The following is a 15,214-nucleotide window of genomic DNA, read 5'->3' on the forward strand; positions in this document are numbered from 1 at the left end:
CTCACTTCACATACTGTATTTCCCTTTCAATATCCTTACACACTTTCTCTGTATTTTCATCTTCAGCTTGCGACGTCGGCATGTATACCTGAACTACCGTTGTCGGTGTTGGGTTGCTGTCGATTCTGATAAGAATAACCCTATCACTGAATTGTTCATAGTAACACACTCTCTGCCCTACCTTCCTATTCATAACGAATCCTATTCCCGTTATACCATTTTCTGTTGCTGTTGATATTACCCTATACTCATCAGACCAGAAATCCTTGTCTTTTTTCCACATCACTTCACTGACCCCTGCTATATCTAAATTTAGCCTTTGCATTTCCCTTTTCAGATTTTCTATTTTCCCTGCCACGAAGAACATATAACTTCCGTAAATAAAGTTTTCATTAGACTTCTTCTCGAAGATATTTCTCACACAGGCTAGGTGCAATACCTAAAGGAAATCCAGTGACTGCCTCGTAAATTTTTAGAATAAATTTCTTTATTTCTGTCTATGATCACAAACTTGTTTGATCCTCAGACTGCTGGTTTCGGTCAGCAATGACGATCTTCAGATCTGTTTTGAAAACGTGTGCTAATGTAATGGAGCGATAGTTTCATCACCAAACGGTAAACATAAAATCAGGTCACTCAAGTTGTATCACCCCGTTTTCGACCATTACCACGTCATCTCCCGGTGTAGATAAGCTAGACGGTCACTACAAGCTGTATAATTTATGCAGTCCGCAGACGCTATACGCTTCATCTAACTTGCTTCGAGCATACGTTAGTATATGTACACCAGTAAATAATGTGATAATGAGTTAGTAATATGTGTGAATGCAGATATCCGCAGGTATCCTCGCAAATATTGACTTTTCGGCTAAAAGGCTGCGCTGATGTGGATATCTAAAACTTCATCAGTGGATACCTACGTAAATACTAAAGGATTGTGTCAGCATTATCTTTTCATCAATGATAATAATGATTAGTATTGGTGAAGTAATAAGTTTTATTAGCTAACGGAAGCCCGCTGTATTGTCTTCCTAATTTACCGTGCTATTTAACGCACGCTCTGTTTCTCTAGACCGGGCTGCTGCTTCACGTTTGATGATTTCTGTTTACTTTACACCAACAGTCAGTAGTGTAATCAATATTTGTGGAATATTCCGTTGGTTTCTAGAGTAACATAAACGTATTAATAACTTGAATAAACAATATTGATGTTCCACAATAATATTTATATAATAGTTGGCTATGAACTGGCTTTCGGCTTCTTACGGCATCGTCAGATAACTTAAAACTAAACGGATAGTCCACAAAAGGTCAGCAAGAATTTGTATCTGTTCAAAGATTGTTGTACAAATGCTGGTACATTATTAAATGGTGTAACCGCCGGAATGTTGTATACAAAATGGCTCTGGGCACTATGGGACTGAACTTCTGAGGTCATCAGTCCCCTAGAACTTCGGATTACTTAAACCTAACCAACCTAAGGACATCACACACATCCATGCCCGAGGCAGGATTCGAACCTGCGACCGTAGCGGTCGCGCGGTTCCAGACTGTAGAACCGCTCGAATGTTGTATACAAGCACGCACTGTTGTATAAGTATTGGATGTGTACAGGTGCTGGATGTTAGTTTGTGGGATGTAATTCCATGCCTGTAGCACTTGATCTGTCTATACAGAGACGAATTATGCTGTTTCTGAATGATGCTCTAATTATCATCCGACTATCGATTGGAGACAGATCTGGTGACTGAGCAGGCCAAGGCAACCTGTCAATACTCTTTTGAGCATGTTGGGTTACAACAGCAGTATATGGCAGATCGTTATCCTGTTGGAAAACACCCCAGGAATCCCATTCATGAATGGCAGCACAACAGGTCGAATCACCAGACTAACTTAGACTTTTGCAGTCAGGATGCGTGGAACAACCTCGAGAGTGCTCCCGCTGTCACACGAAATCGCAAGACAGACTATAACTCCAGGTGTAGTTCCAGGGTGTCCAGTACGCAGACAGGTTGGCTGCAGGGCCTCAGCTGGCCTCCTTCTTAACAAAACGTGCCCATCACTGGCATCGAGGCGGAAACAGCTTTGATCAAGAAATACAGACCTCCGCCCTGCTCTCCAGTGAGTTCTCGCTTGGCAACACTGAAACTGCAAATGGCGGTGGCTTAGGTTCGGTTGAATGTTCGTTACAGAGCATCTGGCAGAAGCTGTCCTTTAAGTAACCGATTTGTAACAGTTCTTTGTGTCACTGTGGAGCCAAATACTGCTCAGATTTCTGTTATAGACGCAGTTCGATGTGCAAAGCCATACGCCGAACAGGATGGTCTTCCCTCTCGGTAGTGTCACGTGACCGTCGCAACCCGGTCTCCTTACTACTGTACATTCTCGTGAACACCGCTGCCAGTAATCACGTGCAATGGTTACAGTCCTGCCAAGACTTTCTGCAGATTGCAGAAGGAACATCCAGATTCTCGTAGCGCTTTCAGACTCGGTGAGGTGCTCATATTGGCGTCTTTGTCACCTTAAGGGGGGTAGGACGTCAAACGGGCCGACTTAGAGCAGGAGAGGCATCACAGGACATTTTAATTTCCACCGTCTATACTTTTACAAATAAATTCATAAAACTTTAACAGCATGATCAGGAAGGATTCAGGATTCATACTCATAGCAGTGGAAGCTCAAAAACGTAACAAAACACATTTTTTTTTACATGTGAAATTTCATCATTTTTTCACTTACTACTGACTGCATTTGTTGCTATAGGTACACTTTTCTTCCTAAGTAAGAGAGATTTTTCGATGACTTTTGCACAGCATACAAACCATAGTTACAGGTGTACGAAACTCTAGAAGTTATTTAATTTATGAAAAAATGAATGAACTGTTACATTTTAAATTTCATGTTTAGAAAAAACCCAAGTTATGTAGTTAATTATCTCAATTTTTTCCACAGTTTTTTCATAGATTTGGAAAATTCTAGAGTTTCACACACCTGTAGCTACTGTTTGTATGCTATGAAAAATTCATCGAAGAATCTCTCTTACTTAGGAAGAAAGGTGTAACTATAGCAACAAATGCAGCCAGTAATAAGTGAAAAAGTGATGAAATTTTACATGTAAAAAAAATGTATTTTGGTACAACTTTTCACTTCCACTGCAATGACTGTGAGTCCTCAATCCTTCCTGGTCATGGTGACAAGGTTTTATGAAACTTCCTGGCAGATTAAAACTGTGTGCAGGACCGAGACTCAAACTCGGGTCCTTGGCCTTTCGCGGGCAAGTGATTTACCGACTGAGCTACCCAAGCATGACTCACGCCCCGTCCTCTCAGATTTAATCCCGCCAGTACCTAGTCTCCTACCTTCCCGAGTTCGAGTCTCGGTCCGGCAAACAGTTTTAATCCGCAAGGAAGTTTCATATCAGCGCACTCTCCGCTGTAGAGTGAAAATTTGATTCTAGAAACATCCCCCAGGCTGTGGCTAAGCCATGTCTCCACAATATTCTTTCTTCCGGGAGTGCTAGTTCTGCAAGGTTCGCAGGAGAGCTTCTGTGAAGTTTGGAAGGTAGGAGACGAGGTACTGGCGGAATTAAATCTGTGAGGACAGGGCGCGAGTCATGCTTGGGTAGTTCAGTCGGTAAAGCACTTGCCCGCGAGAGGCACGGTCCCGAGTTCGAGTCTCGGTTCGGCACACAGTTTTAATCTGCCAGGAAGTTTCATATCAGCGCACACTCCGCTGTAGAGTGAAAATTTCATTCTAATGTTTTATGAATTTATTTGTAAAAGTGTAGACAGTAGAAATTAAGATGTCCTGTGGTGACTCTCCTGCTCCAAGTCGGCCCGTTTCACGTCCTACCCCCGTTAAAGGGACCCTTGACTAACATCAATTAAAGCCGACCGTTGTGGCCGAGCGGTTCTAGGTGCTTCAGTCTGGAACCGCGCGTCCGCTACGGTCGCAGGTTAGAATCCTGCCTGGGCATGGATGTGTGTGATGTCCTTAGGTTAGTTAGGTTTAAGCAGTTCTAAGTTATAGGGGACTGATGATCTCAGATGTTAAGGCCCATAGTGCTCAGAGCCATTTGATTTTTAACATCAATTAACCATGACCAATCTCAAAAGTTTCATTTTTTATTTATCTTACGCGTTTACAAGTGCAAGTACAAAGATTGAGATTGGTTAAAATGCATGAACTATATAAAAACTGTACATATTATGTATTCGAACATGACACGGATACAGTACAAATACTAATAAAAATACAACACACACCAATACATTTAATATTCATATGGGAGCATAATTGTGGAAGAAGGGCACCCATAATACACTATAAAGTTGAATCCTACCGAAACAGCCATTCAACAGCATTCAGGCTAGTCTCGATAAAATCCCTCCATTTTCCATAGAATCTACGAAATGGGCAATCTTTTAATACGTATAGTGATCTTCGTTTAGCAGTTTCACGGTCACACACTGAGTCGTCAATGGTACTCCACCTGCGCATAATGGATTTATTTTTGACGTATCCAGTTCTTACACGGTTTAATTGACACAATATTATTCGGGGAAGCTGCAATTCTGAGAGTTGGTTGAGATCTTCTATATTGTGGCGATTAACGTCACTTTTATTCCACTTAGTTTTTGAGGATTTACGGCCGTCTTACGCAGACTCTTGGGCAAGTATTCTGTCTCTGGAGTTTGGTGCTCCTGATTTCAGGCGATTTCCACAGTGTTCATCTAGCACTAGGTGTATAGGTATGAAGCCATGCTAGTGGAGTCAACTTTAACATTCCTGTTATTATTCTCATAGTTTCATTGAGTTGGAAGTCAGTTTTCTTCACATGGTTAGTCCTGCTCCACTCCTACTCCACATAAGGGTGCAGTACTCCGGCAGGGTGTAGGCCGCTGCTTATTCTGCAGTGGATAGTGTAATTGCATTTGCCTTCCGTGTTGTACCTACAAGTTCCCGGATTATATTTTTTCCGTGTTTTCAATTTCTGGCTAGTTAGTTCAACGTGTTTTTTGATCTGCAAGAGTTATGCCTAGATATTTGGGATGTTAGTTATCTTTTCCTCGCTCTCCAAAGAAGGTTATCTTTAGTTCTCCGTCCGCCTGTCGGTTATTTAAGTGGAAGGCAATAGTCTGTTTTACTTGGATTACGCACGGTCTCCATTTTATGTAGTACTGGTTTAGTGCTTCTGTGTCAGCTGTTGAAGTTATTTTCCCTCTTCTAGCCACTTGTTTTGCGAGGCGATAGCCATGTCATCAGCGTACCAAAACTTACGTGACCTGGGACGCGGCATATCACTAATGTAAATATTAAAAAACGGCGGAGCTTATACTAATCCTTGAGAAAGTCAGTTTTTATTCTTTTTTATTCTTTTTCATTTGCGGCTTTGTGACTCCAGATTTACCTTGAAATATCGGAATTTCAGCATTATTTCCGACAGATGTGTTAATTTCAAGACTGGAATCATGATGACAAACTTCAGGACGAGACTATCTAGTCACACTGTGTCATAAGCTGCGCTGAGGTCAAAATAGGCTACTGATGTTTTTAAGCCTTCCTGAAATCCAGCTTCTTTGTGTGTGATGTGATGTGAGAGCTAATACTTGTTCGCAGCAACTTCAGTTTGATCTAAATTCGGCTTGTTCATGTGGCTGGTGTTCGTCTATCGTTTGGTATATCCTGTTGTAGATCCGCCTTTCCAGCAACTATCAGCAAATGCACGTCAAAGGTATCAGACGAAAGTTTTAAGGGAGTTTGGGAGATTTTCCATCTTAAAGATGGCTAGAGAAAGAGACATTCAAAATTCCTTCGGGATATCTATTTTTTGATATGTCGTTGAATATATCTTCAACGCAGGTTCTTGCTACTGGTCCCAGATTTTTTGTAAACTCAGGAAATATGTTTTCAGGCCCCGCTGCTTTCCTTAATTCAGTGTTTCTATGCCTTAGTTCGTCTCGTGGATTGTGAAAGGTTGTCTATTTTCTTGTGCCGGCCGCGGTGGTCTCGCGGTTCTAGGCGCGCAGTCCGGAATCGCGCGACTGCTACGGTCGCAGGTTCGAATCCGTCCTCGGGCGTGGGTGTGTTTGATGTCCTTAGGTTAGTTAGGTTTAAGTAGTTCTAAGTTCTGGGGGACTTATGACCTAAGATGTTGAGTCCCATAGTGCTCAGAGCCATTTGAACCATTTTTCTATTTTCTTGTAAAGTGCTCTTTACTTCCTTTAGCTTCTCCTCCACTGATGTTCTTTTCTATCCATTGAGCGTTGCATTTTCAGCTCTCTCTATTATCTGTAATGCAATCTAGTTTGTGATAATGTTAGCTTCGGGAATGGTGTATTTGTAGCTGCTCCCAGACGTCTTAGCAGTGACCACATTTCTCGACTTGAATGGAAGACTCTTCCCAGCTGTCCTTCCTTTGTTCTTTGAATGACTCCAGCAATTGACTTCCATATTGGGACATTCTTTGTATAGTTCTTTAGATTGTCAGTATGATGTGTACTGCTGTCTGCATCAAAAAAAAATGTTCAAATGTGTGTGAAAGCTTAAGGGACTTAACTGCTAAGGCCATCAGTCCCTAAGCTTACACACTACTTAACCTAAATTATCCGAAGGACAAACACACACACCCGTGCCCGAGGGAGGACTCGAACCTCCGCAGGGACCAGCCGCACAGTCCACGACTGCAGCGCCTTAGACCGCTCGGTGCCCGTCCTCCAGGTAGGAGATGTTCACGTCAGCTTGACCAAATACTTCACAGACTGCCCGGCTACTCACCATAGCTGTACTTGTATATCGGTTGGTGTTCACCAACCAACCCACTAGGTTTCTCCAAATGGTCCATGACGACAACTTGGGCTCGCCGTACCGCTCTCTAAACAAGTCTGCAGCACCGGTACCACTACATGACTCGTCTGCCAGAAGACACTTCGGAATCTGGCGTAGGGAGAAGTCGTAGACACAGGAACTCCCTGTGTGCTGACCAACACATCCGGGCCCAGCCCGTCAATAAGGCCGCTGTGACGATTTTTGGCCCTAAGAGACGCTTAGGCTTTTCCACTATCACCACCACAGCATCGGCGCTGGCCTTCGGATGTTATTTTCGTTGCTACTCTGTGCAGCAGATCAAGCCTTCTCATTTCAACAGATTCAGGCCCAGTCAGCTGTTAAGGACACTTTACCCATTGCACCAATCCGGTACCAGAATATGCGTCACAGGCCTGCAGCGCCTTAGACAGCCTTTCTCCTCGGCGTCGCTGCTATTAAGCCAACAAATCTCACTTAATTATCCCCTTTCGCAGGAATTAAATTCATGTTGGTGTCAGTTTCTTTTCCATACGTTGTCCAACCTGCTTTCATAAGGGTCCGTCTCGGATTCTTGACTGATTCCATCTTTCGAAGTTGTATGCTTACATTTACTAGCGTTGATCAATGTTGTATGTGGAGAAAACTGCTCACTACGCTTCTCATATGCACTATAGGAATATCGCCTTCGTTGGTGGTCACGATACATGGGTCAGGATTATTATCTGTCTATCAGCGTGCTGAGTGGATGGTTTTCAGATCCTTAGCGTCATAGGTAAGGTATAAAGCTTCGTCATAGTGATTATTGGTACTGTATCCCCTGCTAGTATGGCGGCTGTTGAAGTTCCCAAGGAAGATTGTTAGTTTATCTAGTTAGTGGTGTGTTCGGCCACATTGTGTTCGGTGATTATATTCAGAAACTAAGTGTAGCTTGAAGAGTTTAATGGTGACAATATTGCAGGTGGACTTCTTTGCCACTTTAGAGTTGTTAACATCTTTATGAAAGCCAGAATGAGATTTTCACTCTGAAGTGGAGTGTGCGCTGATATGAAACTTCCTGGCAGATTAAAACTGTGTGCCCGACCGAGACTCGAACTCGGGACCTTTGCCTTTCGCGGGCAAGTGCTCTAGCAACTGAGCTACCCAAGCACGACTCACGCCCAGTACTCACAGCCTTACTTCTGCCAGTAGCTCGTCTCCTACCTTCCAAACTTTACAGAAGCTCTCCTGCGAACCTTGCAGAACTAGCACTCCTGAAAGAAAGGATATTGCGGAGATATGGCTTAGCCACAGCCTGGGGGATGTTTCCAGAATGAGATTTTCACTCTGCAGCGGAGTGTGCGCTGATATGAAACTTCCTGGCAGATTAAAACTGTGTGCCCGACCGAGACTCGAACTCGGGACGTTTGCCTCTCGCGGGCAAGTGCTCTACCAACTGAGCTACCGAAGCACGACTGACGCCCGGCAGGAGAGCTTCTGTAAAGTTTGGAAGGTAGGAGACGAGGTACTGGCAGAAGTAAGGCTGTGAGAAACGGGTGTGAGTCGTGCTTCGGTAGCTTAGTTGGTAGAGCACTTGCCCGCGAAAGGCATAGGTCCCGAGTTCGAGTCTCGGTCGGACACACAGTTTTAATCTGCCAGGAAGTTTCATCTTTATGAAAGTATATGATGGATCTACACGTTTCTGGAAGGACTGTATCCACCACTCTGTATGCTTGGACTTTATCTCCGGTTGAGATTTGTGCTTCCCTTGCCAAATGTCTCTCTTGTAATATGATTACATCAACTTGGTTTTCCTTAGCCACTCTACCAAGGCGCTCACATTTGTTGACTCTGGTGTCTTGCATATTTAGCTGCATAATCCGGATCTGACGATCCGATATTGATTGTCTTAGAGCTCTGAAGTGAGGGGTTTCCTGTTTGATGTTTCACTTGCTACTGTTGTCCTTGACAGACTACATCCGGTTTGGAGGCCGTTTGTGTTAACTTTCTGCTGCTCAGCTGTCGCACCCCGTTGCCAAGGCGACTCCATTGTAGAGGTGATTCACATCTTGTCTCAAGGGTAACTAACGCTAGCGATAGTTTCAGCGTGTGTTTAAAGCAAATACGATTTGCATTTCATAGCGGTGCCATTAGCTCCACTCTTATGCGGCCGGCTGGTGCGAAATTTGAATACACTTCATCTTTCAGATGTAGAAGTACCCCTACCAACTTTCGTTTATGTCATACAACTCCTTCTCAGTGTTGCGATTTTTTTTTCCATCAGTGTAGCTATAACTGACGATCGAGAAATTCTTTACACACTGCACAGAAGACGTCATCAGCCCAATGCGTATTTAATAAAGAAAATATCCTTTCGACAGCTGCATTGTGGGCAGGGATTGCAATAAGGAACTGCACAATTAACAAAAGTTTTATTCATCTTCAGACTCTGTTGCAGTCATCAAAAGCGTTTCCAACCAATTTTTTGATACAATCCATCGACCTAAACCTCTGATGGTGTTTTATGGTATGCCCCGCATCTGTTGCTTCAGCTGCTGCTATCTTCAGATCAATTTCACTATTTGCCGACAGAACTCATCGATTCTTTGCGATACTTTTTGTGCTGCTTGGAATTAACATGATCCATAATATCTGATATCGTACCTTGTGACACAGAGAAGAAGCACTTGGAAGTACAAGATACGAGTCACACATGGACGCCGGACGTAAAACTGTAGACTCTGCACGCGTTGTTTTCCTCCTCACAGTTATATTTATTTATATATGACACTTAACTCCAAAGAAAGCATTTTGCTTCATATACAGTACTTCCTTCTCCGAGAAATGGGAATTCATCCAAGTTATTGTCTCTAAATTAGCATTTACAGTTATCTTTACGAATATTCGAAACGTTCTCTGCAGTGGCAACAGCTAATATCAATGACGACGCCATGACCACCGCCAACTCAATGCGCGGTACGCTATTCTAGGACAGTCAAGCTGAAGATCAAGTGGCCGTGCCAAAACAGTCGACGACTACCTGAAGGCATGCCAACTGGCTTTTATCTCTCCCAGTTTATGCCCAGCTTCAATTTCAGTCCGCCAAGTGACCCCTGACATCACAGAAAAACTTGACATGATGTTCCGAAATTCGAGGGTTGTTTGCTGTTTTATAAATTTGCAATGGGTGTTTGAAACAGAGCGTTAAAAACCGGGTGGAGCCCGGGTAATGCGTGTGTTTTGGTAACCTAGTATAAAATGTTTTGTGAAGGAAGGCTGGAGAAGGAAGTTGGTGACTTTGCAATTGCCTTGAGCGAGCTAGGAAAGTCACGATTACCAAATTCTGGATGGTTATACTGGGTATTCGAGTATCCGAATTCATTGTCTTGCGTCTATACGTCTTTGTTATGCAGGAACGCTCGCAATATCGGAGACACGGTATCATACGGTGTCTGTTTGGACGTCTAAACTTTCCACCACTGGAGCGTCTTTGGGGTAGCGAGAGAAATTACACTACTGGCGATTAAAATTGCTACACCACGAAGATGACGTGCTACAGACGCGAAATTTAACCGACAGGAAGAAGATGCTGTGATAAGCAAATGATTAGCTTTTCAGAGCATTCACACATGGTTGGTGCCGGCGGCGACTCCTACAACGTGCTGGACATGAGGAAAGTTTCCAACCGATTTCTCATACACAAACAGCAGTTGACCGGCGTTGCCTGGTGAAACTTTGTTGTGATGCCTCGTGTAAGGAGGAGAAATACGTACCATCACGTTTCCGACTTTAATAAAGGTCGGATTGTAGCCTATCGCGATTGCAGTTTATCGTATCGCGACATTGCTGCTCGCGTTGGTCGACATCCGATGACTGTTAGCAGAATATGGAATTGGTGGGTTCAGGAGGGTAATACGGAACACCGTGCTGGATCCCAACGGCCTCGTATCACTAGCAGTCGCGATGACAGGCATCTTATCCGCATGGCTGTAACGGATCGTGCAGCCACGCCTCGATCCCTGAGTCAACAGATGGGGACGTTTGCAAGACAACAACCATCTGCACGAACAGTTCGACGACGTCTGCAGCAGCATGGACTGTCAGCTCGGAGACCATCGCTGCGGTTACCATTGACGCTGCATTACAGACAGGTGCGCCTGCGATGGTGTACTCAATGACGAACCTGGGTGCACGAATGGCAAAACGTCATTTTTTTCCGATGAATCCATGTTCTGTTTACAGCATCATGATGGTCGCATCCGTGTTTGGCGCCATCGCGGTGAACGCACATTGGAAGCGTGTATTCGTCATCGCCATACTGGCGTGTTACCTGGCGTGATGGTATGGTGTGCCATTGGTTACACGTCTCGGTCGCCTCTTGTTCGCATTGACGGCACTCTGAACAGTGTACGTTACATTTCAGATTTGTTACGACCCGTGGCTATACCATTCATTCGATCCCTGCGAAACCCTACATTTCAGCAGGATAATGCACGACCGCATGTTGCAGGTCCTGTACGGGCCTTTCTGGATACAGAAAATGTTCGACTGCTGCCCCAGCCAGCACATTCTCCAGATCTCTCACCAAGTGAAAACGTCTGGTCAATGCTGGCCGAGCAACTGGCTCGTCACAATACGTCAGTCACTACTCTTGATGAACTGTGGTGTCGTGTTGAAGCTGCATGGGCAGCTGTACATGTGCACGCCATCCAAGCTGTGTTTGACTCAATGCCCAGGCGTATCAAGGCCGTTATTACGGCCAGAGGTGGTTGTTCTGGGTACTGATTTGTCAGGATCTATGCACCCAAATTACGTGAAAATGTAATCACATGTCAGTTCTAGTATAATAAATTTATCCAATGAATACCCGTTTATCATCTGCATTTCTTCTTGATGTAGCAATTGTAATGGCCAGTAGTGTAGTACCTGCAGATCCGAGCTTGCTGAGTGGTGTCGGTTCCGCGCGCCGTGTACCGATCAGGAGGCGTGTGTGTCTGGCGCGACTGCGGGGCAGGTGCGCTGATTGCCGTGACAGCTGCCCCTTGCTACACCTGGCCGTGCTTCCTGAGTTTTTGCCCTGCTGTCTCGCCCGCTGCAGCAGCACCCATCCGCACCTCGCGGCGTCCACGCTGCCGCCGAATCGGGACGAAGCAAGTCCTGCAGCTGTGAAGGACTGGTTAACAATAAGAGATTTGAAATTTCCTGCCAGATTAAAACTGTGTATTATTCCTAGACTCGAAGCTGGGACCTCTGACTTACGCTGGCAAGTGGTATATCGACTGTGCTATTCGTCCACGGCTCACGAAAGCTTTAAAGTTGTGTGGGCGTGTCGTAGGTCGTGGTTGGAGAACTTAGTCGATGGAGCGCTTGACCGCGAGAAGCAAAGGCCCCAGATTCGAGTCCCGGTCAGGCACGCACTTTCGATTTGCTTCAAAGTTCCAAAACCGACGAAAACTCGCTGCAGTGTGAGAATTTTGAACGCTTGGTGTTCCATAACTTTCAGATATTTATTGCAGGACATCTTCTATAAACCATGAGCTGCACTAAATGTATTATTTTTCCAAAACCGGTTTTTGGGCTAATAGGGAGAATGCAGAAGATTAGATGGGTAGATCACATAACTAATGAGGAGGTATTGAATAGAATTAGGGAGAAGAGAAATTTGTGGCACAACTTGACTAGAAGAAGGGATCGGTTGGTAGGACATGTTCGAGGGATCAAGGGTTCACCAATTTAGTATTGGAGGGCAGCGTGGAGGGTAAAAATCGTAGAGGGAGACCAATGGATGAGTAGACTAAGCAGATTCAGAAGGATGTAGGTTGCAGTAGGTACTGGGAGATGAAGAAGCTTGCACAGGATAGAGTAGCATGGAGAACTGCATCAAAAGTCTCTGGACTAACGACCACAACAACAACCATCATTGGTCGCATCTGATACAGAGGATCAAACAATTGTCTGTACATCGATTTCTATAAAATGACACCGTATATATAGTAGCAGTGTAAGGTGTCAGGCAAATCCAACACCTTCCATGAAAACCCTGACATGATAAGCAAATCCAGTAGTATGTCACATAGCTCCGAATAAATCGTGACATTAAATTAACCAAAGTAATACGAGTAACGAGTGAGCAAATGGAATACCACAGACTAACACAAGAATGCCTAAATGCATGTCATACCTTCCCACCGTGAGACAGACGCAGTTCCGAGGGAGGAAACGAGAACAAAAGCCGAGAGCAGAACCGTGTTAAGCTGGGAGGCCCTACGATAAGGGACGGACGCCCACGACGCCAGCTAACCGCTAGGACCACACCCCAGCCGCAAGTTTTAGCGTGAGACTTTTACGCGTCTCTGTTACGTCAGGACCACCCCCCAGCCCATGTTAAAAGATAGAACCCTCCAGAAGAACAGTATAGATCTTAAGATAACGCTAAAAGGACCACACCAGCTGCAAGTATTAGCGTGAGACTTTTTCGCGTCTCTGTTACGTTGCAAACTTCAAAAACATTGCCCCACCACGAAAAGCATAACGTTTCTCATTGGATAGACAGAATTTTTGTAGGCAGAGCTTAAGGTTAACGTTGAGACCCTGACTGGTCAGATGAAAACACAGCCAGATAGTTTTTTTAAACCAACTTCGGTAAACTGTAGTAAGCAGAAGTTAGGGGAGAGTTGCTTCCGGGACGGCGAGGTGAGCGGAGCTGCGCCGGCCGCCGCCCCCTGGCGAACACCGACAAGGTAATGAACGCACACGATGCCACATAACAGCGCATAAAGCTTCACTCAGAACTGCAGACGTCTCATATGTTACACCCCCTTTTTGCGTAATACTAGTGTCGATTGTCAATTGAAGCTCATGGTGTTCACATTTGCCACTTGAAGTAAAAATCTGAAACGCGATGATTTTTCTGTTATATAGTTATTGAGAAGCCACGTCAGCCACTGTAACTTATGACAAGTTAGATAAGTAATTAAAGATAATTGAGGGTCACTGTAGACCATTTTGATAATTTTCTCTTTTGTGAAACTTAATTTAAACCTAGATTATAGATGTGATATGGCATAGGTCATCCTTCGATCCATTGTAGAACTTGGAAACCCATTCAGGGAATATTCGTTCACATTTTTGTTGAACACAGTTGGTTTTTATCATCCTGTATTAAAACATTTCCTTTTATCAATAGTGCAATTTATAAACAATGTTTTGTGAGTAGAATAAAATTTCCAGTGCTAAACTTAATTGCTTTTTCGACGTTATTTTACCAGCTAACTAAAAATAGGAAAACCTTGAACCCCTTTCACTAAATTTAGTTAGTATTAAGATTCTTTTATAGGGAGTGCAGTGGAGCTGACGCTGAAATTAAGTATTTGGTTATATCATCGCTAGTCTCACTGAACTCTTCTGAATTCTACATGTCATGTGTGGTCTGGCGTCTCCTTACCAGCAACAGGTCCCAGGTTCAAACTAGTCAATTCCCTAAGAAAACACGCTCAGAGCGTCGTTGCGCGAAAGTGGTAGGAAGACACGATATAGAACAAACAGACACCACGCAGAATGTTAGAGCAGTAGTAAAAGTGTACTTACATTATGTACCTACATGGCAGTGACATATGCGTCACATAATATGGGATCTAAAATCTGCCCTAATCACATAGAATACAGGCTGTCATGTATGTTATGATGTCAAATATTAGGCATTGACAAGTCTTGATAGTGTTTCACATAACACATATGCACAATGGAATTTCCGCGCACTTGCACTGGGTTTCGTCCACTCATACCCTGCCGAAATCATCAGCTGAAACAAAATACATTTGTATTCCACCTATCTATATGCACAATACGCTAATTTCGAAGTCCAAACGGAACGTGAATGAGGTTTGTACAGCAAATTAGCTTGTTGATAAATTCCTTCTGGATATAAATTGCAGTTGTTTAAAAGAAAATGCCTTTTTTGCATGATGCACATCGAAATTTTAATTTTTATCTATGCACCCAGACGCGTTTCGCCTTTTTTACAAGGCATCTTCAGTGGGTGTCCTGAAATATTACATGATTTGTCCATTTTTACACATAGGTTATGGTTTCACATCTAGGTTATAGATTTAAAAATAGCTCCTTAACGGTTTTTTTTATGAAATGGTAAGGTACTCACAGGTAACTTCTAATTCATTGCATCTAAGCAAACTGCTTTTTCTCATCTTGCAACCAGGTAGACATCTTACAGGCCACTGTTTACGTTTCACATCACGGTAACTGCCATCTTTTTAATACAGATTTTCATTTGTTTTTCTAAGTGTTACCAACATTCTCGGTTTTCTGCATTCAACTGTTTTGTGTGAGTGTGTGTGTGTGTGTGTGTGGTGTGTGTGTGTGTGTGTGTGTGCGCGCGCGTGTGCGTGTGTGTGTGTGTGTGTGTGTGTGTGTG

The sequence above is a fragment of the Schistocerca serialis genome, chromosome 1 (assembly GCF_023864345.2).
Source record: "Schistocerca serialis cubense isolate TAMUIC-IGC-003099 chromosome 1, iqSchSeri2.2, whole genome shotgun sequence".
Lineage (NCBI taxonomy): Eukaryota > Metazoa > Arthropoda > Insecta > Orthoptera > Acrididae > Schistocerca > Schistocerca serialis.